Below are 25803 nucleotides of genomic sequence, written 5' to 3'. Positions count from 1 at the left end.
CTTGTTCTATCTTTATTTTTTATTCAATATCATGATTATTTAAAGGTATGCATCATGTATTTAAATTTTTATTGTGTTTACCTTAAAGGCATAAAATATAAACCATTATTTTAAAAATACACATAAAATGTAAATTATATGTAGCCCTATATACCTATTCAGTTAGAATATAGTAAGTGAAAAATATAAACTTACTTTCAGATAATCCTAGGAAACATTGGTATTTCATCTTTAATGATCCTCATGAGACATGGAAAATGAATAAACATTGACTCTAGTATACCTTTCTGAAAAATTAAAGTTTAAGAGAGCCTTGGGATTTATTGAGTCTAACTTCATGATTAAATGGCATAGCATACAAGAAATTCTACTGTTTTTTTAAGGTCTTCATTTCTAAAGTATGAACTGGAAATAGAGAAATTATCTAGAGAATATATATTTGCAATTATGAGACTAAAGAAATGTGTTCCAACTCCTTCACTTTATAGAGCAGCTTAATTCAGGCCGAGAAGGTAATAGTTTGTTCTCAGAAATCCTTTAAGTAGAGAGTGATAATGATATAAACTATCAGCAAGTGTTTAATGAACTTAAGGGCTGATATAGGACTTGAATATTATTATTTTATTCTTGTACAAATAATGTACAAGAATACAGTATTCTTGTACATCTGTTCTCACGGGTAAGTTTTAATGCAAGCTAACATTAACTCCAATGAAAAATATATTCTTATCACACTACTCAATTGTCATGAAACAATAGTTATCATATTTACCCACTGATATTCTTGTTGCTGTTGTTGCAAAATATACTATTTAGATGACTAAATGTAAAACAAAAAAAATAGAATTGGAGCAAAATTATTTATTTTTAAGTTTTGTTTTTAAAAAGACATTAGGAGACTAACAATATCTGGTTGTATTAAGGCAGTTGAGGCTCTAGCATCATTAGAAAGGGTACTTTTAACTCAATGATACCACAATTCTATGCACATTTTTTTTAAATGGAAGATGATTTTATTTATTTATTTATTATGAATACAGCATGTATGACTGCAGGCCAGAAGAGGGCACCAGATCTCATTACAGATGGTTGTGAACCACCATGTGGGTGCTGGGAATTGAACTCAGGACCTCTGGAAGAGCAGTCAGTGCTCTTAACCTCTGAGCCATCTCTCCAGCCCCCTCTATGCACATTTTAATTACCAAGAAAAAAAAGAAAAAAAAAACCAAGAGTGTATTTGAATAATCTCTTCATTAAATTTTAATTAATGAAGCTTGGTAGAATAAATTTGATAAACATGAAAACTCAGGGCAATAAAATTCAAACATCACTGGATACTTACAAAGTAATCCTTACATTTGAAATTTCAGCGAAAACGTGATGTTCTTGCTCAAACGTGGATTTATATTTCTTTCAGTCAAGTATTTCTTAGTCTTAACTGAAACCATTGAGAAAACTGCTCATGTCACATTTTTCTCCCCAGACACACTCCAGACTTACTGAAAAAAATCTTAGGAGTCATCTTGTTTTTGAAAGATTTCCAGCAAGATTTTCTGACCAGATACATTGGATAAATGAATTTCAGATCAGTATCTGAAATGAACTTCCTCCACACTGAGCTTTATCCTGGGCACTGCCATCAAACAGTAGCTGACATTCACAAGCACAGAAGAAAGGGCTTTGGCCAGATACCTACTGAGAAAATACCTGTGATTCAGAGAATTAAGGTGAACTTTTTTTTTTTTTTTTTTTTTTTTTTTTTTTTTTTTTTTTTTTTTTTTTAGCTTCCATACATCTGCACAGTTCCCACTGATTGGGAGTCACATAACTCAATACTCTGCTTTCAGGTTCATTTCAGTTCCCCATGTGTACCCTGGAAGAGAAAAGAAACACAGGAAAACGAAGGATTTCTATGGCTTCTCACAGGTTCTGATCAAGGATGTTGTCATTATCATGCCATTAAATAGCTCTACTACTGTAAGTGACAAGACAAGTTAAAAGTCAAGGTTCTTTTCCAAATTAATGTTACATGTTTCCAAATACATTAGCCTACTCCACCCATTGAATTTCTGTTAAATATCTGAAAGTCACTCTTCTCTAGCATTTACGTTTGAATAGCATAACAGCAACCATTTTCACCAAACCACGTATTTTCTGACCTTTTTATCTTTACACTTCCTTAAAATTAAAAGTTGAACTTAAATTATGATTTTACATGCTGACAATTGATAATATTTTTTTTCTTCCTGCTACTCAGTGCTTCTTAACTATTCTAATTTTACTTCATGTTGGAATGGGAAATACAAAGTAGGTTTTAAAATAGTTGTTTGAGATAGACCCTTTGAACAGAGGAAATTTAAAAAAAAAAAATGAGTCTACCTTAGAGACATGTGCTTGCTTTTCTGAATTGCTGTGCTATTCGGCATCAGCTATTCTCTCCTCCATGTGCTCACACCTGGACTATGCAGGCCAGATTGAATTTGTTTAGTCTCTCCAAGCCTTGCTTCTATTTCCTTAGGTGAAAACTGGATGATAGAAATTACCTGATCAAGGAAAGCTTAAACAGAAGCCATGTAGTATTAAGAGCAAATATAAGTAGACTATACTCCATTATTATGCCACAAGACATTACTAATTAGCATAAATTTAAATAGAATAAATTGTTGGAAAGTGAACATAATTGAGTATCGGTAGCTAGTCCTGATTCTCAATTGAACTTCATTTGGTTTAATTTAACCCACCTCAAAGAGAAAGCATGTGACTTATTTTACTCATTAAATTGTATTAGAATTGGGAAAAGAATCTGAAAAAATACAAACAGCTCATAACTCCATCCTTGCTGGAATTCTGTGTTAAGGGAGTAGAAACAATTAATAATATGGAATTCACAAGAACAAACCACAGGAAAAGGAAAATTACAAGTCAAAATTGTACGTGTAGAGTCAAGGAAAGGAAGAAGATCATTGCAAATAAAAGAAAGGGAGAATCATTCTTAGCATCATTGGGCTGGTTTCAAGAAAAGCAAAAATAAGCAGTTTTCTCAGAATATTTATTACTAGGTTTTGCCTGCTAGCTGTACAGGGGACATGATACATTTTTAAGTAAAGGCTTTTTAATAAAATGCATATAACAAATTCTATAAAAATAAGCAAAAAAATTCTAAAATATTTAATAATAGAAAACATGTTATAATTTATGTGAAATTGAGGAACTCTCAATATTTTATTTATTTATTTATTTATTTATTTATTTATTTATTTATTTATTTTTGGTTTTTCAAGACAAGGTTTCTCTGTGTAGCTTTTGGTGCCTGTCCTGAAACTCGCTCTTTAGACCAGGCTGGTCTCGAACTCAGAGATCCACCTGGCTCTGCCTTCCAAGTGCTGGGATTAAAGGCATGTACCACCACTGCCCGGCTTAGTTATTATAAACCTTATGAAGAAAAGGTTGTAATAACCTTTATTTCAACTGGTGAAGAAGTCCGTTGCTGAATTTACTTTGAATTTTGATGGTTTAGTTATCAAAGTATAGCCATGTGATCTGAAATTCGTGATTGGATTGTGAGTGCTTATGCACAGAAATCAAATGTCTTTAATAATAAGAAGAAAAGGAGAAATGCATTGAAGTTTCCAAAGACATTGTCATGTTCCAGTAACTCTTAAAGACTACCACTGCCATCTTGTGTCTTTAAAACTATTTACCCAAAAATTATATCCACATTTCCAATCTGATGATCAACAAACTAGCTTAGTAAAGAAATATTATACAAGTACAATTCAAGGGACAAGTTTCTGGTACAATTTATTGTTAGGGAATATTCTTTTAAGGTTGTTTATGTTGCATTTGTTTAACTCTGTGAAGCTGTGTTACTCTGCCTGTCTAAAATGCCTGATGGCCTAGTAAAGAGCTGAACAGCCAACAGCAAGGCAAAAAAAAAGGATAGGCAAGGCTGGCAGGCAGAGAGAACATATAAAAGGAGAAATCTGGGAGGAAAAAAGAAGGGAGAGAAGATGGAGGAAGCTAGGGGTCAGCTACCCAGCCACACAGCCTGCCACCCTGGAGAAAGAGGGAAAGAAAGGGTATACAAAAATAGAGAAATGTAAAAGCCCAAAGGCAAAAGATAGATTAGCTAATTTAAAGTTAAGAAAGCTGGCAAGAAACAAGCCAAGCTAAGGTCCTGCATTTATAATTAAGAATAAGCCTTTGTGTGTGATTTATTTGGAAGCTGGGTGGGTCCCCCCCAAAAGAGCAGAGACAAATAACAACAATTTATATTCAAACATAATTATCTCTGAAAGGAAGATTATGACTTAAAAATGTAGATAACTATAAAACCAAAGAAAATGAATATATTTTCTATAGGTACTTTTTATTTTATTTTTTATTTTGTGTGTGTGCGTAAGTGGGTGAGGATGTCTGCAAAGACCATAAGAGGGGAACAGTATCAGGTAAACTGGAGCTAGAGTTATAGGCAGTGGTGGGAAGCCCTGAATGTGTGTTGGGAACAGAAGTTAGGTCTCTTGAACAGCCACAAATGTTCTATGCACTAAGTCACATCTCCAGACTTTAGGGTCCCTTTCTAATGTCATCTACTTTAAATTTTTATTGTTTCTGTTTGAAGGATTTCATAAGAATTCATTAGCAAAGAGACAAATAAATGTCTATTTAATATATTCATTTGCATAATAGATATATAATTTATAATCTCTCTCTATATATATATGTACATTTTGCAAACTCTAAAGCCTGTACTTTGTTGAAATATAGCCCATATATTGATTAGAGAAAAAAATGGCATTTTAAAGCACCTTTTAGGAAAAAGTGTTTCTATTATTATAAAGCTTGAGATAAACTGCATTTTAAAATCACAACACAGGTGCTTGATATTGTCTGTCCATTTTTCTTCTCTGACATAAACAGCCATATCTTTCATAAGACCTGAGTCATATTTCAAAGTATTTGGCAATTTCCATGTTAAACAAATTTTATTTTTAAAGGAGATGAAGAGAATTTATATGCTTATTAAAATGTAATCTATAGGCTAAATGTATAAACATATATAAATACTGCACACACACACACACACACACACACACACACACACACATATAAAATAGCTAACAAAATGTGTACCAGAGTCTTTAGAACTCAAAACACTGATGAAATAACCTGATTATTTTTCATATGGAATTTGCTTAATTTTTATATTTGAAACTTTCCACAAAGAAAGAGACCTGTCTCTCTGAGCTGCAGACCCTATTCAAGGTTAGATACTGAGCAACTAGAAAAGGAATATCTCAGGCCAAATGTTCTGATACTCAGTTCATCTGCCTTTCAATATCATGACTGTCTCCCCTGAAGCTTTCTGTATTCTATTCTTTAGTAAGAAATACAATTTACAAAATCAATGATGTATGTGCATGTATTATAAAGAGAATTGTTCTTTCATGCATCCTCAGCAAAATGAATAGGTTGATGTATTGGACAACGCAGTCTATGTACTATTATGAAATACTGGGTGCTCTGCTATTTTTTATTCAGCAATTTATTCCTCAATTCAGGTTGTTATTTGTTCTGAGCACACAGAATGATTGTATTAACACTCGTGGATCTAGGTTAGTAATTGACTGGCTGCTGTCTGTGAACTAAAAAAAAAAATCAAAAAGAAAAATAATAGATAAAAGAGAAGATATTTTTTCAACATTTTGAATTCTCTTGCAGATTGCAGAATAAGTGAGTTGCTGGTTATGCATTTCTATTCAAAAAAGTTTCTAAGACACAAAATAAGAGTGAATAATAACCGTAATTTAAGTCTCACAAATAGCTCTTGCATGCGTTATTCTATGTTTCTCAAAACAATCTTAAAAGGCAGGAGCTATCACTGACATCTCGTTGATGTAACTGGGCCTTGGAGGGGTTAAATTACTCTGATAATCCCACACAGCTGGCAAGTGATAGAATCAGGCCCTAGACACCTACGTTTAGATTCTGCATTTTCATGAACTGTCACCATCCTATTATGCTACAAGGGTTTTTTCTTCCCTGAAGACATTTGTAAAAGTGATTTATTTGTCTTGTTAGGTACTTTTGTATCATTGCCTAAAGTACAGATTTGCTTCATCCCTCTGTATATTTCTTGAGACTTGAATTTTAGGCAATTTTTGTCTGCAGACTGAAGAAATAATTTAGGGGATTATGCAAACCTTTACAGTTGCCATCTTCTAAGTGCTGATAATTTCTTGCTCTATGGACAAATGATATTGTGTGTGTGTGTGTGTGTGTGTGTGTGTGTGTGTGTGTGAGAGAGAGAGAGAGAGAGAGAGAGAGAGAGAGAGAGAGAGAGAGAGAGAGAGAGAGAGAGAGAGTATCTGTGGATGCATGCATGATTGCACACATATGCACCTATTTTTCAACCTTTATTTGTGGGAAGTTTCAAATATAAAAATTAAGCAAATTCCAAAATGAATCTCATTTATCTGTCAGGCTATCTCAACAAATTGTCCTCACCCGGCCACTTTTTTGTCAATGATGTTTGCATCCATATTTCACCTCATTACTCTAGGGGAGTTATGAGGAAGAGGATGCCACCCATGACAAAGTTCTTGTTTCCCCCTGTGATAATGGTACTATTAAGAGATGGTAGAAAGTCTGAGAGACAAGTGTTGGTAAAAGGTGGTCAGGCTTTGAGGACACGCTTCTGTCTGGACACAGGCCTGAAATCGAGAAGGCAAAAAACTATGGACAGAAACTTATAACACTATGGCCAAAATCAAATATTTCCTCTCTTGATTTTCTTAAGTGTGTCACAAGGACAGAAGTCTTCCTCTGAGAGCAAGAACCATGCATGGTAATTGCAGAGGTTGGTTTACAACCTGAAAAAAAAAAATCTTAAATTGCTGAGCATAAGAATATAGAGCATGCTGATGCTTTCTTAAAGAAACCTGTACCTGTGTTTCGCAGCATGGCCTACTTTCTCCTACTTTGTGGGACCTGATTTCTTCTTCTGTTAACCCACATATTTAGAACTTGTATTTAAGATACCTTTGATAAAGCCCAACTCATCTTCATAAAAGAATGCAGGACTTGGCACAGGTACGTGATTGTTCTTAATTCTTACATCCACCCTGTATCTATGATTTGATTTCCTTGCCTGGACCTGCTTTTCTCTTCATTGCACTTCATATAAAAATGTTTTTCTGTGTAGTTGTTGGTTCAAGAGTCTACAGAGGCTAACTTGTCTCCAATTTTATTTTCAGCTCATAATTATTGACCACACTTCCTGTGAAGCCAACACACAGTACATATTGAATTTTCTCCTAATGTTGGTTAAACTTTGCTATGCTTCCCTGATCAAGGGGCTCTGGAAGATGTGGTAAACACTGCCACCTGTCAGTTTCCATATTTTGTTTACAAGAGACACAGACAGACAAACAAACAAAAAGTCATTTAACTCGGTCCTGAAAAAAATATTTAGGGAAGATGGGGGTTGGATAGTGGTGGAAGAGGAATGAGAAGCTGAAGGGAAGAAGGTAACCAGAATGCATTACATATATTTGTGAGACTGTCCAAATTTAAATTAATATATAAGAAACAATATTTTATCATAAGCTAAAATGTTCACTTGCTCAGCTGCCGTACATGTGTCTATCTGTGAACTTAAATGTACTGTGAGTCTTTTTTCTACCATTGACTTAGTGATACCTTCCAGGATAGGTTCATTTCCACATAGTGAATAGCAAAGTTATCACAGCCTTACCCCATTCCCTATCACAGTCACATATAATACAAAAGGGACATCTGTGCATCAGTTACCAAGCAGTTTTGATTGTATGTCATATGGAGCTGTTTTGCTCTGTTTGGATTCATTAACATTCCATGAACTGATAAGTATTCTCAGGAAGAATAGATGATATTTTTTATTTCTAAAAATATCCCATCTATCATGGGATAGATTCCCAAATTTTATAAGTTAAGGATTCAGTAAAGAAATCTCCAATTTTTCATTCTAAGTAAAGATAGGGAATTCAGACCTTTGTTGGCCCCACATCCACATTGTACATGTTTAGATCTTTTCTCTGAACTGAAACATTGCCTCCTTGATAAGGGAGGGAAGCACCTCAAGAATCAGGAAGTAAAGGAGGTTTATAAGGCTCAGGAGGTAAATAATAAAACTAACAAGTCTAATTCCAGGAATTTACAAGTTTCACAATGCCCTTCCTGATGTTCTGCAAGGTTTGACAGCCCTAGGTGATAACCAGGTCTCTGTGTAGCTCATCTCCCCACAAGCCATGTGGGAAGCTCGAGGGATCTGGCATTAGTGACTGGCATGCATTCATTCTGGAATGAGCTATTGGATGATGCAACTACCTTTGAGTCACCCATGCTCCTGCAAGTGACTTCAATAAACTCACTAACACACTAAACTAGATTTTGTGGGATTTTTTTTTAAGTTTGTCTTTTGGGTCCTCTCTGGGGTTTCATATACCATTGCTCATAAGTGCACAGGAAAAGTCACATACACTAAATGATTTAAATGATGCATGCAGACATGTATGTATATGTATATTTCTTAAAGAGATAGTAAAATTTAATATAGAATTGTTTTATTTCAATCATACAGAAAATAATCGATATTAATGTAATTCATCTAAATTAAGATTTCAAACCAATCCTTTTGAACATACTAAAATTTCCTCTGCAAATGTTTACACATTTATTTAAAGGTGTATTTGTAGTACCTGACAACAAGGGGTCAAATATTTGCATCATTTAAAATTTACATTCAGTGTGCCTGTAATGATGACTCAAAGGTTAAGAATGGTCACTCCTTTTCTAGAAATCCCAAGTTCAGTCCCAGCATCTACATCAGTTGCTTATAAAGATCTGTGGTTCCATCTCTAAGTGATACAGCACTCTTCATTCCTGTGCAGACACATGCACGCCTGCACACACAGGCACACACACACACACACACACACACACACACACACACACACATTCATATACACACACACACATACACATACACAGAGACATTCACATACACACACATACACTCACACACAATCACATACACACACACACATTCACATACACACACAGAGACATTCACATACACACAGACATATACTCACACACAGATATTCACATACACACACATACACTCACACAATCACATACACACACAATCACACACACACATTCACATACACATGCATATACTCACACACACATAATCACACATTCACACACACAGACATTCACATACACACACACAGACATTCACATACTCACACATACACTCACATAGACACTCACATGCACACACACAATCACATACACACATTCACATACACACGCATATATATACTTACACACACATAATCACACATTCACATACACACACACACACACACACACACACACACACACACACCTAAACAATAATAAGATAAATCTTTTAAAAAATCACATTGAGGGGCTGGAAACGACTCAGAGGATTAAACACAACCTACTACACTATGAGGATCTGACTTATGTTCCCCAGCATCCTGGCAAAATACCAGCCTCTTATCTTTAATCCCAGTACTGAAGGTATAAAAAGCAGGGCCAGTGGTTCATTTAACAGCCAATGTAACTGAAATGTAAACTCCAGGATAAGTACAAAATCCTGTCTGAAAAAGTAAGTTGTAGAAATGATTGAGGAAGACGCCCCCTATCTCAAACAAACCTCCGATCTCCTTATGCATCCATATAGATGAGTGCACAAGCCTATAAAATGTACACACACATACATACCACTAACATAAATACAAATTCACACTGAAACATTAAGACCTAACATGAAACATTAAAAACTAGTTTATTTTAGACGTTACGAGTCTACGAAGTTAGAATCTGTGTGACCGGGACTAATATGTGCCTGTATAAAAGAGACCCCTGGAATGTCATTGTACAGTTCAGCATGTGAAGATACAGTGACTGAAGAAATGGTAATATATATCCATCTTTCCCAGACACATCGAAGGCCCCTTGACAAAATTCTGTTCCCTTGTGGTCAAGAGAATGAAATCTCTGGCCTTGATGGAGACCAAACATTCCAGTAGTTGTGTTAGTCAATCACCTGGCTGAAGGACCAGCCGACAGAAAGATGTGGCCACGTGAGCCATGCTAAATGCAGAGGGGGAATAAGTATCTCTTTAAGGAGACAACGTGCTACTTCCTCTGCACGTTCCTAGTGCAGTAGCTTGCTGGGCCACTGATGTGCTGCTTCATAGTAATGATTAATTTTATGAATTACAGAGAAAAGTGTACCTATCATGTCTGCTTCCTATCTCTTTTTCTAAGCCCATGTCCTCTGAAATCTGGGCTTCATTCTTTCTCTGAAAGCGCCTCTTTCAGCCCTGAGCCTGCTTGTCTGTCATGTGGCTGACATCAGTGTTGACTTTACTCAGGCAACATAACTCCTCCTCTGGTCAGCTTCCAGCCCTGACTTTTACTTTGAAACAGTGATAAAATTGTCTTTGAGTTTCCCTTTGAGAATGCTCTTAAATTCTTTTATAAATATAACCAACAATGCCAGTAGAGGATTCTGATTTTCCTGGTATCACACGACAATCATAAGAGCATTCTGAAATGTCCAGTAATATTTCTAAACCTCAGACAAGAGCTTCCATATGTATATGTAACAACTGAAAGGATTAAGGAACCAATGGTGATAGAATGCAATTTCCTCACCTTTCAAATACTATAGTGATTAAGAAAAAGCATATATAAATCCTAACAATTTAAATTACATCAAAGTGATAGAGAGTCACTGTGTTCAATTAAGTGAAAAATAATTTTCCACATTCCAACATAATGATTAACATTATTCGGAGTGTTATAAACACCTTTGTCTTCACAGTTCTCACTTGATGCTGCTGAGTCGTATAAATCAGTATTTTCACAATTTCACAATTCTAGCTTTTACATAGAATTAGTAAAAATTCCTGTTGTCTCCAGTCACAACAGAAAGCTATAGTTTGCCTTAATGTCTTCACTAATCTATGTGAAGAATTTCTCAATCCATTTTCCCAATAATCATCGCTAAAAAGACATCTGCTTTACTTGTTAAAAATAAACCTCAAAGTCTATTGGCCCTTTGGAGACTCAGTTACTAGATCATAGTTTTCTTCTTACATTCAAACTTTAAAACCATGGGGTCTTTTAATAAATTCCAGTGAAAGTCACCAACTTCTAGAGAAATGCTCTTAAGCACATGATATGCTGGATATAACTTTCGCATTCACCTGTGATCACAGAACACATAACTGTTGACTTTCATTGACCTATGTAGATCTGTCTGCAAGACCTGGGATCTGGGGGCCTTAAAGGATGGAGAACAATATTCTGATGTTGCAGAAAAATTTACTTCAGTTTCAATGTACTTTTATACATGAATGTAACAAAAAAAAAGCAATGACCAAGGCAGGTTGTTTGAGTTTTTAAAAAATAATCAGAAAAAACATGGAAATAAATACAGTAACCACATTCTAAATATCAACAGAATAGCTCTTGCTCAGAACTTTCTCAGGACAAACTAATTTAAACACAATTACCAGACGCATATTTTAGATTATATCCGGAAAAGCATGAAAACAAGGCAGAAGGCCATATCCAGGCTCAGGGTACACTGAGGACAGCATTCAGTATATCCTTTCTCCTGATTGGGTTCTACAGCTATGTTTCATCTTCCAACAAGAATAATCATGTCATGTAAGCTTAATGTAAACATTTCACACAGGAGGGATGGAATAACATCCAATAACAATCTAGGGAATAAAACGCACCTGAGGCAAAAGGCCCTGGGGCCTATCTCACAGATCCCCAAAGTATTGATAACCGTGTATCATTCTTTTGACCCTGTTTCAACAATAACCAATGTGCAGTCATCGCCTTTGAAACAAAAATATATTTAAATTATGTCTCTTGTTTATGGGGAAAAATTTTTAATGAACAAAATTAAATGAACATTCTCTAATGTGTCTACTTCAATAGAAATTCATCTAGCATGGTAACATTAGCCAGGGGATTGCAGAACAGTCAACCAATGAGCTATGGAATCTTTGACACTTGACTATGCCTCATTAATGTGTTCAGAGGACATGTGAGAGATAGCTTCAGCATAAGCAAAACTTTCAATAAGACATAGGGAAACGATGGCAGAACAAAGGGAATACATGTGGGAATAATCAGGAAATGATATTCTACATAACACAGTGATGTGAATATCTTCTCCAAAAGTCATATATTTTCATTGGGAATTTTTAGAAAAGCAAGAACCCTACAAACATATTAATTTCAGCAGCAGTATGAATGGAAGCCTCAGACTTAGCTTCATCTGTGCATAGCAGCCTGAGGAACGCTTTTGGGAAATTTCCATTCAAGTGGGGAAGGGATCATTGACTACTCTGTAGAAAAGGATTTCACAATGTCTCAGTCTAAAATATGTTACACCAAAACTGAAATGTATGAACTGAGAAATACACAAATTCATAATTATAGTTAGAGGATTACATGTTACTCTTTCAATAAATGATAAATAAAACACACAGAAATAGTATCAATCACAAAACTAGCAAATGTAAATGAGGAGTCACTTAGAATAAAGGATAGTACTTACCTATGTATGTGTGTGGGGTTCTTAAGACAGAATCGTGCTTAAGTGTCTTAGCATCAACACATACGATTGTGATGGCTTCTGAAGTCAGGATCTTTAAAGGGTATCTAAGAATCTTTTTTTTGTTGTTGTTGTTTGTTTTTCAGTAAATGAGGTCGTAGGTTGTTACCTGAGTTTTACAAGGTATTATTTGAGTAGTAAAGTAAAACCTATGAATTACAAGTTTTAATAAGGGAGTGAAGGCTTGGTTTACCCAAAAACATTTATAGTCCTATTTGTAAGATTTCAGATGAGAACATGTTTCCATACAATAAAGGAATAAAAGCTGATATGATTAGGCCTTAAACATGATTGTCATCTTAACATTCTTATTTGAATATCTCTATATAAAGTAATAATATCTCTACTTACCAAACTTGACAGTAATTTTCATGATAGTTCTATAATTCTTCACTCTGATGCGGCAAGAGATTGCAACCTGATCCCATGGGGAGGAAGTTCTCTTTCCTTTCATTGTCCATTAATTTTCTGTGTATCTCAATCTATCCTCATTAAGATAATAATAGGGTAAAATTAACAGTTTTATAATGATCTAATATGCAAAATGTTAATCAAAATAAAATCATGATGGCCATAATGGTTAAAAATATATTTCAAATTAAGAATATTATCAGAGATGTTAGGTAATTTCACTGTTAAAGGTGTTATTTCATCAAACAGATACAGTCATTCTAAATAAATAGGAAAGTATTATATCTGAAAGTATCAGCAGTACAAACTGATAGGTATGAATGGAAAAGTAGACAAATTTACAGATGTAACAGACAGTTTAATAGTTTTCTATCACTCACTAATAAACCAAATAGCTAATCAGTAGCTATTATAAAAATACATTATTTAGTCACCAATACAGAAATAACTCATTTTTTTCTATAATGTTCTACAGAATGATATCCTAACATATCTCATTTTTAAATTCCCAAGGAATACTTACCAAGGTAGATATTATTTTCAAGATTATGTAATTCAATATGTTTTAAATAATTCAAATCATTTATATTTTCTGGTCATAAGACAATATATTTTAATTTAAATATTTTTATGTTTATTTAGTTTATATGTAACAAGTTTCCCTGTGACATTTAAGCAAAAATTATTTTTTTTCCTAGAAAAATTAAAAGAATTTACTGGACAACAACAACAACAAAATGCCAAATTTCATCATGTATTAGTATTATATAAACTTCAGACAATCTTACTTGGACAAGAGTGGATATTTCACTAACAAAAACATGTGAAGAGGAGATCCCTTCTCTAAAATACCTGACATCTCTACCCAGAAAGCTCTCTCACATCCTTCACCAGGGTCTAGACTAGTGAGTCTATCTAAGCCTCCTATCCATGCATCCTTGCCAACCTGCAACATCTAACCCAAATCACATGTCTAGAGTACCAATTTTGTCAGACCACCCAATTTCTGGGTTTCTTCCAGGATTTCCCTACTTGCACCCAAGCACAAAGGCCATTCTCACACCACATCCAACCTTGCTCTCCAGCCAGATCTAGATCCTATATTCCAGGCTTAGACCAGGAAGCACATCCTGTACACCAGTCTATTCTCCTCTGCCCACCTGACCTCATTCTCTCAAACCATTTCCCCGCCTCTTGGTCTAAGGTGGCAGCACACCCCCACTTCTAGCCACACATGATTTGCCCATAGTTCAGACGTAAAACTAACAAAACATATCTAGATATCCATATCTCATTGCAAAACATCCAAAATATGAAAATTCACACCAGAATTTTCTCTCAAAACCCTACCAGTCTTATAGAAATGTTTGCCCATGTAGAATCACCCACAGGAAGCTCAAAACACATAACTGAAAGAACACTCAAAAACCCCATCAAAGAATTCAAGAAATTTAAAGAAGACACAAAGAAACATCTCAAGAAATCGAGGAAAACAGTTAAAGAGAACAAACAACTTAGTGGTGCCAAAAAATAAATAAATAAACATAAAGCCCGAAGGAAGTTACAAATATAACTCCAGACTTGGGAATGGAATTATATAAAGATATGTAAACACAGAAGAAGCATCAAGCTGAGAAGAAGATGGGATTGAAAACCCAATAACTCAAGCAGATAACTTAAAGAAAAATTCTTACAAGTTGAATGAACGAGGCAAAAAATGTCATAGCAGGATTCTAAAATAAAGTAGAGGATCTAGATCAAATGAGCAATGAATATAAAAAGTATTTAGAAGCACAGGAAATGAGCACATAGGAAATGTAGAATACCAGAAACAAATGCAAACCTTCAAATGTTAGGTATAGATGAAGAAGAATCTGAAGCTAATGCATAAACACTATCTTCAACAAGAAAATAGAACATTTCTCCTCCCAAAGAAAGAAAATACATACCCAAGCAGATACAATAAGCACACAGAACATCAAATAGAGAAGTCTAAAAGAGAAATTCTCACAGTGCATATAGTTAAAACACTAAGTATGCATAACAACGCAAGTGTATTGAAAGCTGCAAGAGGAAAACACAACTAGTCATATTTTAAAAGATCAGAATAACAGCTGTTTTCTCAACAGAACATTTGAGAAAAGCCTGGGCAACATATTCAATAGTCTAGATGACTATGATGGCTAATCTAAACTAATATATTCCACAAAACCATCTGCAATAATTAAAGGAGAAAGAAAAACTTCCTACATTATGAACAGCCTAAAAATAAAATTACATCCAACAATCTAAAGAAAATACTGGAAGCAATATTAAAGAGTGAAGAGAGGAGTAAGGAGCATGGCAATGAGACTGTGGGAAGCAATGTGAAGCTGTGGTGATGTCTGTGTCCCCTAATAAAATTTGCCTGCAGTTCAGAGAGAAAAAGGAACAGGCCACTGCCATGTCTCACCTCACCGATTCCATGAATCCTCTGACTGAAATCCTCTGAGTTCTCACTCAAAAGACTCCAGTCTAAAAAGCCTCTAGCTGAAAGGGATGCTTCTGCCGAAAAGCCTTTAGTTCCTGTCTCCTTATGCCTTATATTAAAGGCATCAACATTGAAACATAAAATACCACTGAGAACACAAACAACACACCTCCCAATCAATAACATGATGGTCACAATTAACACACATATCTCGATAAATCACTTTCAATATCAGCAGCCTCAATTCAAGAGACTAAATAGATCAAAAAAAAATCCTTCTATCAGTTATCTACAAGAAATGTATCTTAGCTTTAATGATAGGTAATGTCTTAAAGTAAAATGAAGGACAAAATTCCTACAATCAAATGGGACCAGGAAATAAGCAGACAAGTCTATCTTAATATCTGCCAAACTAGACTTCAAACTACGACTAAACAGAAGAGATAAAGAGGGACCCATGAACCTAATGAAGGAAACAATTAAACAAGAAGACACCATTATTCTAAACATCTACATACAACCTCTATTGTACCCATTTTCACTTAAAAATTTAATACCGGATTTAAAGACACAGATTCGTGAATTCATTAATACTGGATGATTTCAATAACTAACTTATTCAATAGACAAATCATCTGAACAACAACTAAACAGAGGAACATTAGAATTAGATGTTATACAACAAATGAACTTAACAGATATCTATAGAATATTCTACTGAAACACATTCTACTTAGAAGCATATGGAAGCATTTCTAAAGTACACCAATAGACCATATTCTCAGACACAAAACATCTTTACAAATACAAAATTACTTAAAACATGCCTTGTGTCCTATCTGACTGCAATGGAATAAAATGCAAAATTGACAGCAAACAAATCTCCAGTAAATACAGAAAGCCATGGAGATTAACAATCTATTACTGAATGATGAGTGGGTCAAAGATACTAATGCTTTTAGCTGAAAAATATCAATCTTTGCATTATTTTGCTATGGTAAGTGAGAGGGTGAAATGTCATCCTTTCTACCATCTCCTCACAGGGTCTTTACAAGGGTCACAAACCATATTGAAAGAATATAGAATAACATAAATGAAAACCATAAATCATTTTAATTAAATGCCCAGATGCAGAAGTCCCATAAAACTTGGTACTTCTGAGATACAGTAAGGAATATAGTTTGGGGCTTAGGGAGGAGGCACACACAATTCGAAGTTTAAAAAAGTACTAAGTTACCCCAATTCTTATGGGATAAAGACAAAGGTGATATATCTGAAAGCAAAGAAAACAGCAAAACAAGAGAATTAAACAACAATAATGATACTCAATGTTGGTCATTAGACAATAATCACAGGCAGAACTTATATAGAAGCTCTCTCTCTCTCTTTCTCTCTCTCCTCCCTCTTTTTCCCTTCTGAATAAAACCTTAGAATGCTGCATTTTTCCCCCTGAATTATGAGCTATGTCTTGATGTGTGAAGGCAATCTGGACCCCATCTAAGGGTAGGGCCACCATCTTATACAGCCTACTGTACTCAGTTGCAGAAAGGACCTCAGGTATGTGCCATGACAACTAGAACAGATACAGGACAGTACGCTCCTGCAGACATTCTGTCTGCAGTTCATGGCCCTTGAAGGTATCTAGATAATCCTGCTGAGTAGCCCAGATAATCCTGCTCAGCAAGCTGTGGTTCCCCGCCAAAAAGTCTAACCCAGTGATTTCAAATGCGGTTTAGTGCCCAAAGTTTAGGCCAATAGTTAAAAAAAAAAAAATCTTGCCCCATATCCCTTCTACCCAATCCAAAGTTGTCAAAGCATGTAATTCCCGGCTTGTGGCCACCACTGTATTTCCTTCCTTCTCTCTGATGTTGGCTCACATTGAACCTGACAATAAAAGGACCCTTATGTGCTTGCATCGGAAACCGGCTCCTTGATGGTCTCTTGGGGTTTTGTGACACCCATACATCAAATGAAAGTTTATGTATATACACATCCACACATTACTATAGTCATGCCATTTTAATAGGGTTGTATATCCATGTTAACAAAAGTTGAAAGAGAAAAGAAGCTGTTTCGCAAGTCAGCAGAAAATAGAACTTCCCCAAGTTTCACCGCCCTAATCTATTTCTCCATGTTAATTTCTATTTGGCAGTATTTAAAAGAATGTGTGAATCAAAACCTTTATGTAGAATGGAGCACAATTTTTTTTATATTTTTAGTCATATAATTCCAATTACTATTAGCAGTTACATTGAACCATGCCTCTTAAGGCATTAACCCATGCCTCTTAAGCGGTGGCAGAAAATCTATTATGTTCATTCCCTCCACATAGTCATTGATCACATATCTCATACTCTTTTCCAAATGTATTTGTGAACACACATAAAAATGTGACAATGTTAAAAGTAAGAGGAATCATGCAAATAACATCATTCAGTTCCATTTATTTTGATTGGGAGGACATTTCATGCTGATGTCTGTTTAATTTCTCATATAAGAAAATGACAGAGAATCTACCTATTCCAAACATAATCAAAATTTTAGGGCAAAATGTGGGCTCTAGCAGTCCATCAAAGTTAGACTCTGTCACTTGTCTCTAACTTGCTGCTTAAAGAGAAGAGGAATGATGAAAGACAGAGACAATGTATTCAATACACCAGATTAAAATAGGAACTAATGAAGGGGCCTAGTGAATGTCAGTATGTTTTGAAGGTATTAACTAGAGGAAGAGTTAGAATAAGGAGTCAGTGAAGTGTGTGTACCTAAGTTGAATATTATCCCTGTTCTAACTCTGAAACACGGTTGTAAGAAACCCTTAACACTCTCATGCTTGAAGGCCCAATAAGACTCTTTCAGAATCATTTCTGAAGGGTTAGGACTCACTCTTACGGATAATTAATTGTCTTCACCTGGGCAGGTATCTGCCCTGTGAGGCTGAATTCTTTCTAGAATCCGTGTTGACTAGATATTGAAGACAATGAGTTATCTCTGACTTCAGCAGAACCAAAGGAGAACCCAAAATGAAGGCAAAGATGCTAGACTTCCAGCTATGTACGTGGGTTCAGTGAGGAATAGTCTATCGTTTTAGAAAATATCAGCTTCTACAAGCCTGTTTCAAAAATTATCTCTTTCATTCATGTATGCTAATGTGTTGCCATCTTGCAAAAAAAAAAAAAATGAAGGGTATGAATTTTTGTTTCTATGGCCATATATAAAATTTCCTTTGAAAAACCCTTTTTGGGGGATCATATTCTGACATAACTAAAATTCCAAGCTCTACCAGCACAATCATTATGTATATAATTAAAGTCCCAGCATTTATCCATTGGATTGTTAATTAAATCATGTAATTATTCCTTAGTATTTTAGATTTCACCATAATTGTCTCTTAATATGCATACCTGATCGCACACCACAGATTGACCTAACCAGTCAGCAGATGACGTCTTGCCAAGTAAATTATTCCCAAAGCGATGCAACAAACCCCATACCCTCAGACAACAGTTCACATGGTGACAAGCGATATTTTTTGGCACAATTTGTGCTCGCCTTCATCCAGTTGGGAGGAACAGCAATTCACAGTCTCAGCTTAATGTCTGCAATGATGCCTCCTGATGAGTGAGAGCTTTTCTCAGCGTGAATCTTATTAGCATTTTTCTGTGCTTGGCAATAAGCAACTCAATACTCCCCATAGCCTCACCCCTTCACTGCCCCCAGCAGAAGGCTGATTCTTTAAAAAAAGAAGCATTCTCTACTAGCTGAACAAAACACTGTTTTTTTTTAAGCTTGCCCTACTGGAGGCAGGTGAAAAGCAGCTGCACAAGAGACTACCTCCAAGGGTTCTTTGCATTAATATGTAAAGCAATAATCTGTAAGTAGTACCTTTTGACTAACAACAGGTGGCTTTTCATTCTGAAAGAGGTAGTATCTTATTGTGAATCAAAGGTACCCTGCGGTTCTGCCATCACTTCTCTGGACCTCCTACCAGCTCAGGGGATATAGATATCTGCACCCACTACAGCAGCCAGCACTCCTCAGAGTTGCCTTGCATGCTTAAATTGAACTTCAATGGTCCAGCAAGTTGCTTCATTGGTGTGCACTTTCCTGGCACTCTAAAAATCACAGGGGGCTTTTGAAGTGAAAAGACAGGCTTCCTAATCGGAGTAAAGAAACCATACTAGAGAATTCTCTTAAATATTTAACACTGGAATAAGCACATACAATGAAGGCTTTTTTTTTCTCCCACAAGATCTCATTTACTACCCAGGACTGTGTGCGCTGGCTTGAAATAATGAACAAGAAATTCAGTTATGAAACATTTTTTTTAATAATTTGTCCATCTGTTTAATTATATCTAGTTGAATATGGAAGTAAGTACAAGAATGGGGGACTCATATTCAAAGACCAAAATATAGTATAAATTTCCACTTTACCTAAGTGCTAAACACCTTGCTGGCACATTGAAATAAGAGAGGGCAAGCTGAACTGAACTCGTATTTCCATAGTTCATGAAACTCACTCAGAAGTACTACAAAGGAGACACTGTACCAACCTTTTATTTGTAACCCCATTCTTAATCTGCCAGCAGTCAGAGGTATATGGTTTATATAGTCTTCTTCCATATGATGAACTACGAAGAGGAGTCCACTGTACTCTAACAAATATTTCCATTTGAGGTTGTACCAACACTTCTTGCAATTACAGGCATGTTTAAATATAACTTTATGATGTTCAGAATTGAACCAAAGCCTCTGCACACTCTAGGCAAGTGCTCTGATGGACTACATTTCTGTTTCCCAAATCCACTTTTAATAAAATATGTATTGTCTTCATCCTTATTCTTTCTTGTTATGAGTTATTAAAACAGTTGGGTAGAGAAGACAATACAGCATACCTGAATGTGGGGAGAACAAAACATAGAAGAGGCAAATTTCTATGAAATATGACACAAATCAAAAGGAAGATTTAGTTATCAAAGCTGTTAGATTACTGACCTCCCTACAGTGTGATACGTAAAAATATTTTTAAACTTCTTAATCTCTCTCTTTTATCTTCTTAAAGTACTCATTACAAAAGCATTCAAGAGAGAAATATGTGACCTATGATCATGAAATTGTTCATGTCAGAATTTCACTATTTTGACTTTAAGTTTAATATACAAAATAGAGAATTTGCAGCAGTCTATTTTAGTCTTACCCACTGTGATTTTATATTTCTTCTTACAAAAATAAAAAAACAGAATTTGTAAGATTTAAATGGTGTTTATTTAATGATCATTCAAGTAACGTTTATTCAAGTAAAACTGCAGTAGAGTATTTAATGTGTACTTTATGAATTCTTCAATATGCCAAAGTCACTTTAGTAATGTTAAGTAATGAAGGATGCTATTTTATGTGTTTTTATGCTGCAGGAGAAAAATTTGGTTACAATTTCATCATTTTTTATTTTTGCAACAGAATATTTTCCCTAGTTTTTGGCACCAATAAAGAATTTGGAAATGGGGAAAGTGCCAGTTGATAAATCTGTACATTTTACACAGTAATCAATGCAATTATTAAGTCAGTCACTATTAATATAAAATGAATTAACTAGTTAAATCATCTTATTTTCTTATTTGTTGACTAATAACAATTTATAAAGAACAGACATGAGATTGGCTCACAGTCTTAGAGTCTTGGTAGTGTAAGACCAGATGCCACATCCAATAAAGCATTTCTTAGTGTATCAAATCATGGCAAAGATATCAAGCTATTGACAGTGTAAGCAGGGTCAAATACCTTTTAAAAAGACCTGACTTTCATGTTTGCATAATAAACTTATTTTCCTGAAGGTGACATTTTCTTCTTTCATGATGTCAGAACTTTTGTAGCATACCACCTTTTCGTTATTGTTTTTTTTTAAATAAGCATTTTTATTTTATTTTTTTTCATTTTTCTTTATTAAGAAATTTTCTATTCATTCTATATACCACCCACAGATCCCACCTCCTCTCTCCTCCCACCTCCCCCCAGCCCTCTCTCCTAAGCCACTCCACATCCCCACAGCTCCCAAATCAAAATCTCCAGTGGAGAGTCAGCAGAGCCCGGCACACTGAGCCTAGGCAGGTCCAAGCCCCACCCCACTGCACCAACGCTGCACAATGCATCACACAACAGGCACCGGATTTCCAAAAGCCTGCCCATGCACCAGGGACAGATCCCGATCCACCTGCCTGGGTACCCCCCAAACAGTTCGAGCCAAACAACCCTCTTCCATTTTTAGAGGGCATAATCCAGTCCCATGTGGGCTCCACAGCCACTAGTTTACAGTCCATGGGCTTCCACTAGTGTGGCCCGTCATCTCTGCACATTTCATCATGATCTCGACGTCCCCTGCCTGCAGAATCCCTCCTCTCTCTCATTGATTGGATTCCTGAAGCTCAGCCTGGCACCTGGCCATGGATCTCTGCATCCGCCTCCATCAATCACTGGACAACAGTTCTATGACGACAGTTAGGATATTCACTAGACTGTTCACAAGTGTAGACCAGTCCAGGCACCCTCTGGACCACTGCCAGCAGTCCAAGGTGGGGTCGTTCTTGTGGATTCCTGAGAGCTTCCCCAGCACCCTGCCTCTTCCTATTCGCTTCATGTCCTCATCTATCATGGTATTTCCCTTCCTTCTCTCCCACTCTGACCCTGTTCCAGCTGGACCCTCCCATTTCCCTATGTTCTCAATCCCCACTCCTTGTATGGCGGTTTCTTAGAAAATTGGGAATAAGTTTTCCTCAAGATACAGATATACCACTCTTGGGCATATAACCAAGGAATAGTCAATCTTACCACAAGGACACATGTTCAACTATGTTTGTATCAGCATTATTCATAATAGCAAGAACCTGGAAACAACCTAGATGCCTCTCAACTGAAGAATGGATAAAGAAAATATGGCACATGGACACAATGGAGTACTGCTCAGCAGTAAAAACAATGGTATCATGAAATTTGCAGGCAAATGGATGGAACTAGAAAATATCATCCCTAGTGAGGTAACCCAGACTCAGAAGGACAAACATAGTATGTACTCACTCATAAATGGATACTAGATGTGAGGGAAGGGATGGCTAGACTGCAACCCACAGCTCCAGAGAGGCTAGCTAACAGGGAAAGACCTTAGGAGGGACACATGGATGACCCAGCGAAGGAGCAGTGGATGAGATCTACAGGAGTGGACTGGGTATGAGATGGTGGCGGAGGGCACATTTTTATTTTATGTGTTGGATGTTTTGCCTGCCTGTGTTTCTGTGCACCATGTGCATGCACTATTTACAAAGGCCAGAAGAGGGCATCAGAGAGTCTGGATATGCTGCCATGGGCATGCTGGGAACAAAGTAGGCTTGTGTGAAAGAGTAGCAAGTGCTCTTGACAGCTCTCAAATTCCCCTCATAATTCCTTAAAATATGATCTCTAAACAGCGTTGGATGGAGGATAAGTTTTCTGCTCAAGAGCTTTGGAAAACATGTTCAACCTAGAGAACACAGATATTAGTCTGCTGTGTTTTCAGAAATGAAAAGAATTGCAGCTTTCATTTTTTTCAGAACATATCAAAATACTGTCTGCTATAAAGGTGTTATGGGTCAAGCTTTTCTATTGAGCACTAAAATAGTTGTGTATTAAATTTGTGCTTGCTAGGAGTAAGACTTTAGTTAGAAGGAATTAAATTCCCTAAAGGAAATAATTATCATCTTAAACGAATAAGATTCCATATTCATAAGGTAGATTTACTTATAATCTGTTTCTAATATCCATCTATCTATCTATCTCTCTATCTCTCTATCTGTATATCTCTATAACTATCTATAATCATTAATCTATCATCTATCATCTATCAGTCTCTATCATGTATCTATCTCCTGACCTATTTGCTCACATTTTTGTATTTTTTATTAAGAAATTTTTTATTTGTTTTACATACCAACCACAGATCCCCCTCTCTTCCCTCCTCCCACTCCCCACCCAGCCTTTCCCCCCAACCCACATCTCTTCCCCTTCTCTGAAGAGGTAAGACTTCCCATGGGTAGTCAGCAAAGCCTGGTACATTCCATTGAGGCAGGTCCAAGCTCCTCCCTCAGTATCAAGGCTGTACAAGGTGTCCCACCATAGATAGTGGGCTCTATAAAGCAAGCTCATGCACCAGAGTTATATCCTGATACTACTGCCACAGTGCCCCTTAAGTAGATCAAGCTACAAAACTGTCTCACTTATGCAGAGGTCCTAGTCCAGTCCCATGGAGGCTCCACAGCTATTGGTCTAAAGTTCATGAGTTCCCACTAACTTGATTTGGTTGTCTCTGTAGGTTTCCCCATCATGATCTTGATGCCTCTTGCTCATAGAATCCCTCTTCCCTCTCTTCAATTGAATTCCTGGAGCTGGTCCTGATGCTTGGCTGTGGATCTCTGCATCTGCTTCTACCAGTTACTGGATGAAGGTTCTATGATGGCAGTTAGGGTATTCACCAATCTGATTACTGGGGTAAGTCAGCTTACCCCTTTTTGTATGTTTGAGCATGTACAACAGAAAATACTTTAAACAGATGTACAGCTTTTCAATATTGGCTAGTGATCCTTTTAACATATATTGCACCTGGAAACACTCCATATTTTGAAAAAAAACTGTTTGTTTTAAAGAGCCACACTATAAATAAATGCATGAATTTCCAAAGTCACTTGCAATAGATAGAATGTAGTCACAGTTAAACAAGAGTTACAAAATAAATAAATAAAAGTGAGCACCACATTTCATGCTCTCAGGCAGTGACTATAATAACTGTGTCTAAATTTACTACTTAGGCTCCTGTGGTTATCGAGGCAGATAATTCACTGGGATAAATTAGCCACTTAATTTAATATAATTATAAATCTGTTCTTAATCTAAATGTTCCACTACCAAGAAAACATCTTAAACCTTCCTTTATATGGAAACATCAGACACATTAACTAATATGTTTTAACACTAATGAAGAGTGTTGTCTGAGGTTGTGGTATAATCTGCTTTTACACTCAGCATGTGTAAAAGAGATAAGTGGCAGCAGAAGTTGGCACAGAGATACCCACCATGCTCTTAAAGTACTAACATGCTAAATCCCATCGTTTAAAGTATTTATACAAAACTATAGTACAAATCACATATGGGTGAGCATTATTTATAGTTTTCTACCATGTAGTAATTATTTTGATCTGATAATCTTTGTAGGAGTTGGACTTTTGAAAGGTTAATACATTCTTTATGGAGCTTAAGCCATGTGTAATACCAAGACTTAGATATAACAATCTGATTGCAGAGTCAGGCAAGCTTGTTCAGACATAAGCCTATTTGTTATTTCTCAATCAAAACAAAAGGCAACATATTGTATCTGTTTATTTTTGTGATTAACAACTACTGAGAGTCTGCTGAAGTGCAGATCCATTTGATTCGCACCTTTCTAAATGACTCACTATAGACTGGATTGTTGTCTAACACTAACACATGCAAGACAACAGTCTAAAACGATGTAACACAGAGCTGAACTATTTATTTTCTAAATGTTCTAACTCAGAATTACTTTATTATGAACCCTTATAAGGCATGTTTTACCACAAGCTGTGTTTTCCAGTATTTTTAAAACAAACAAACAAACAAAAAAACCCAGCTACTTTGAAAACCAAGTTATCTTTAGATTCCATTTAAAAAAATTAGATGAGCTTGGATTCTAATATGCTTGATTTCCCATCAGGTGTAAATAGATACACAAAAAGTTAAATTGGGATAGTTGAATTGAGAGAGATTTCCAGGGGAAAATATGGCAGGCACAGCAGTATGCAGACACATATTTTTCCAACCTGTGCAATATAAAACAAAATCAATAAACTAAGAAAACAAAATGATGATGCAACAGATGGAGTGACTTTAGGAAACCCAAAAGCTATATCCATAGAGAATGATCTGAGGCAAGACTGGTTTATAATAGTTTAATCTACAACAAGGTAGAGTTCAGGAAACCAAGTTCTTATGTTTATTTATTTTGTGCTCCTTTTTTTTTTCAGCAGCAGCAGCAGTTTTAGGTCAGCCTCGGGAGTGTACTCTCTCTAGAGATGTCAGTACATTTAAGATTTGTGTTAGGAAGAGAGGAAGAAAATGATTCTCTCAAGTTATTTTAACTATAGCTTCTTGGTCTACTGATTTGC

The 25803-nt window shown here is 35.8% G+C and overlaps 2 long non-coding RNA genes across 2 annotated transcripts in view; both read right to left on the bottom strand.

Moving 5' to 3' along the window:
* LOC143268016 (uncharacterized) overlaps positions 1–25803 on the bottom strand; it is a 339198-nt gene that overhangs the window by 251748 nt on the left and 61647 nt on the right. The gene's annotated exons all lie outside the window — the stretch shown is intronic.
* LOC143268015 (uncharacterized) lies at positions 1237–24046 on the bottom strand. Its single transcript, XR_013043603.1, has 5 exons — positions 23916–24046; positions 13073–13203; positions 11832–11937; positions 2380–2513; positions 1237–1873 (listed from the first exon to the last, which is right to left on the bottom strand). It is a non-coding gene; the product is annotated as an uncharacterized LOC143268015 (long non-coding RNA).

Source organism: Peromyscus maniculatus, chromosome 12 (assembly GCF_049852395.1).
Source record: "Peromyscus maniculatus bairdii isolate BWxNUB_F1_BW_parent chromosome 12, HU_Pman_BW_mat_3.1, whole genome shotgun sequence".
Taxonomy (NCBI): domain Eukaryota; kingdom Metazoa; phylum Chordata; class Mammalia; order Rodentia; family Cricetidae; genus Peromyscus; species Peromyscus maniculatus.
This window is presented reverse-complemented; position numbering and strand designations above follow the sequence as displayed.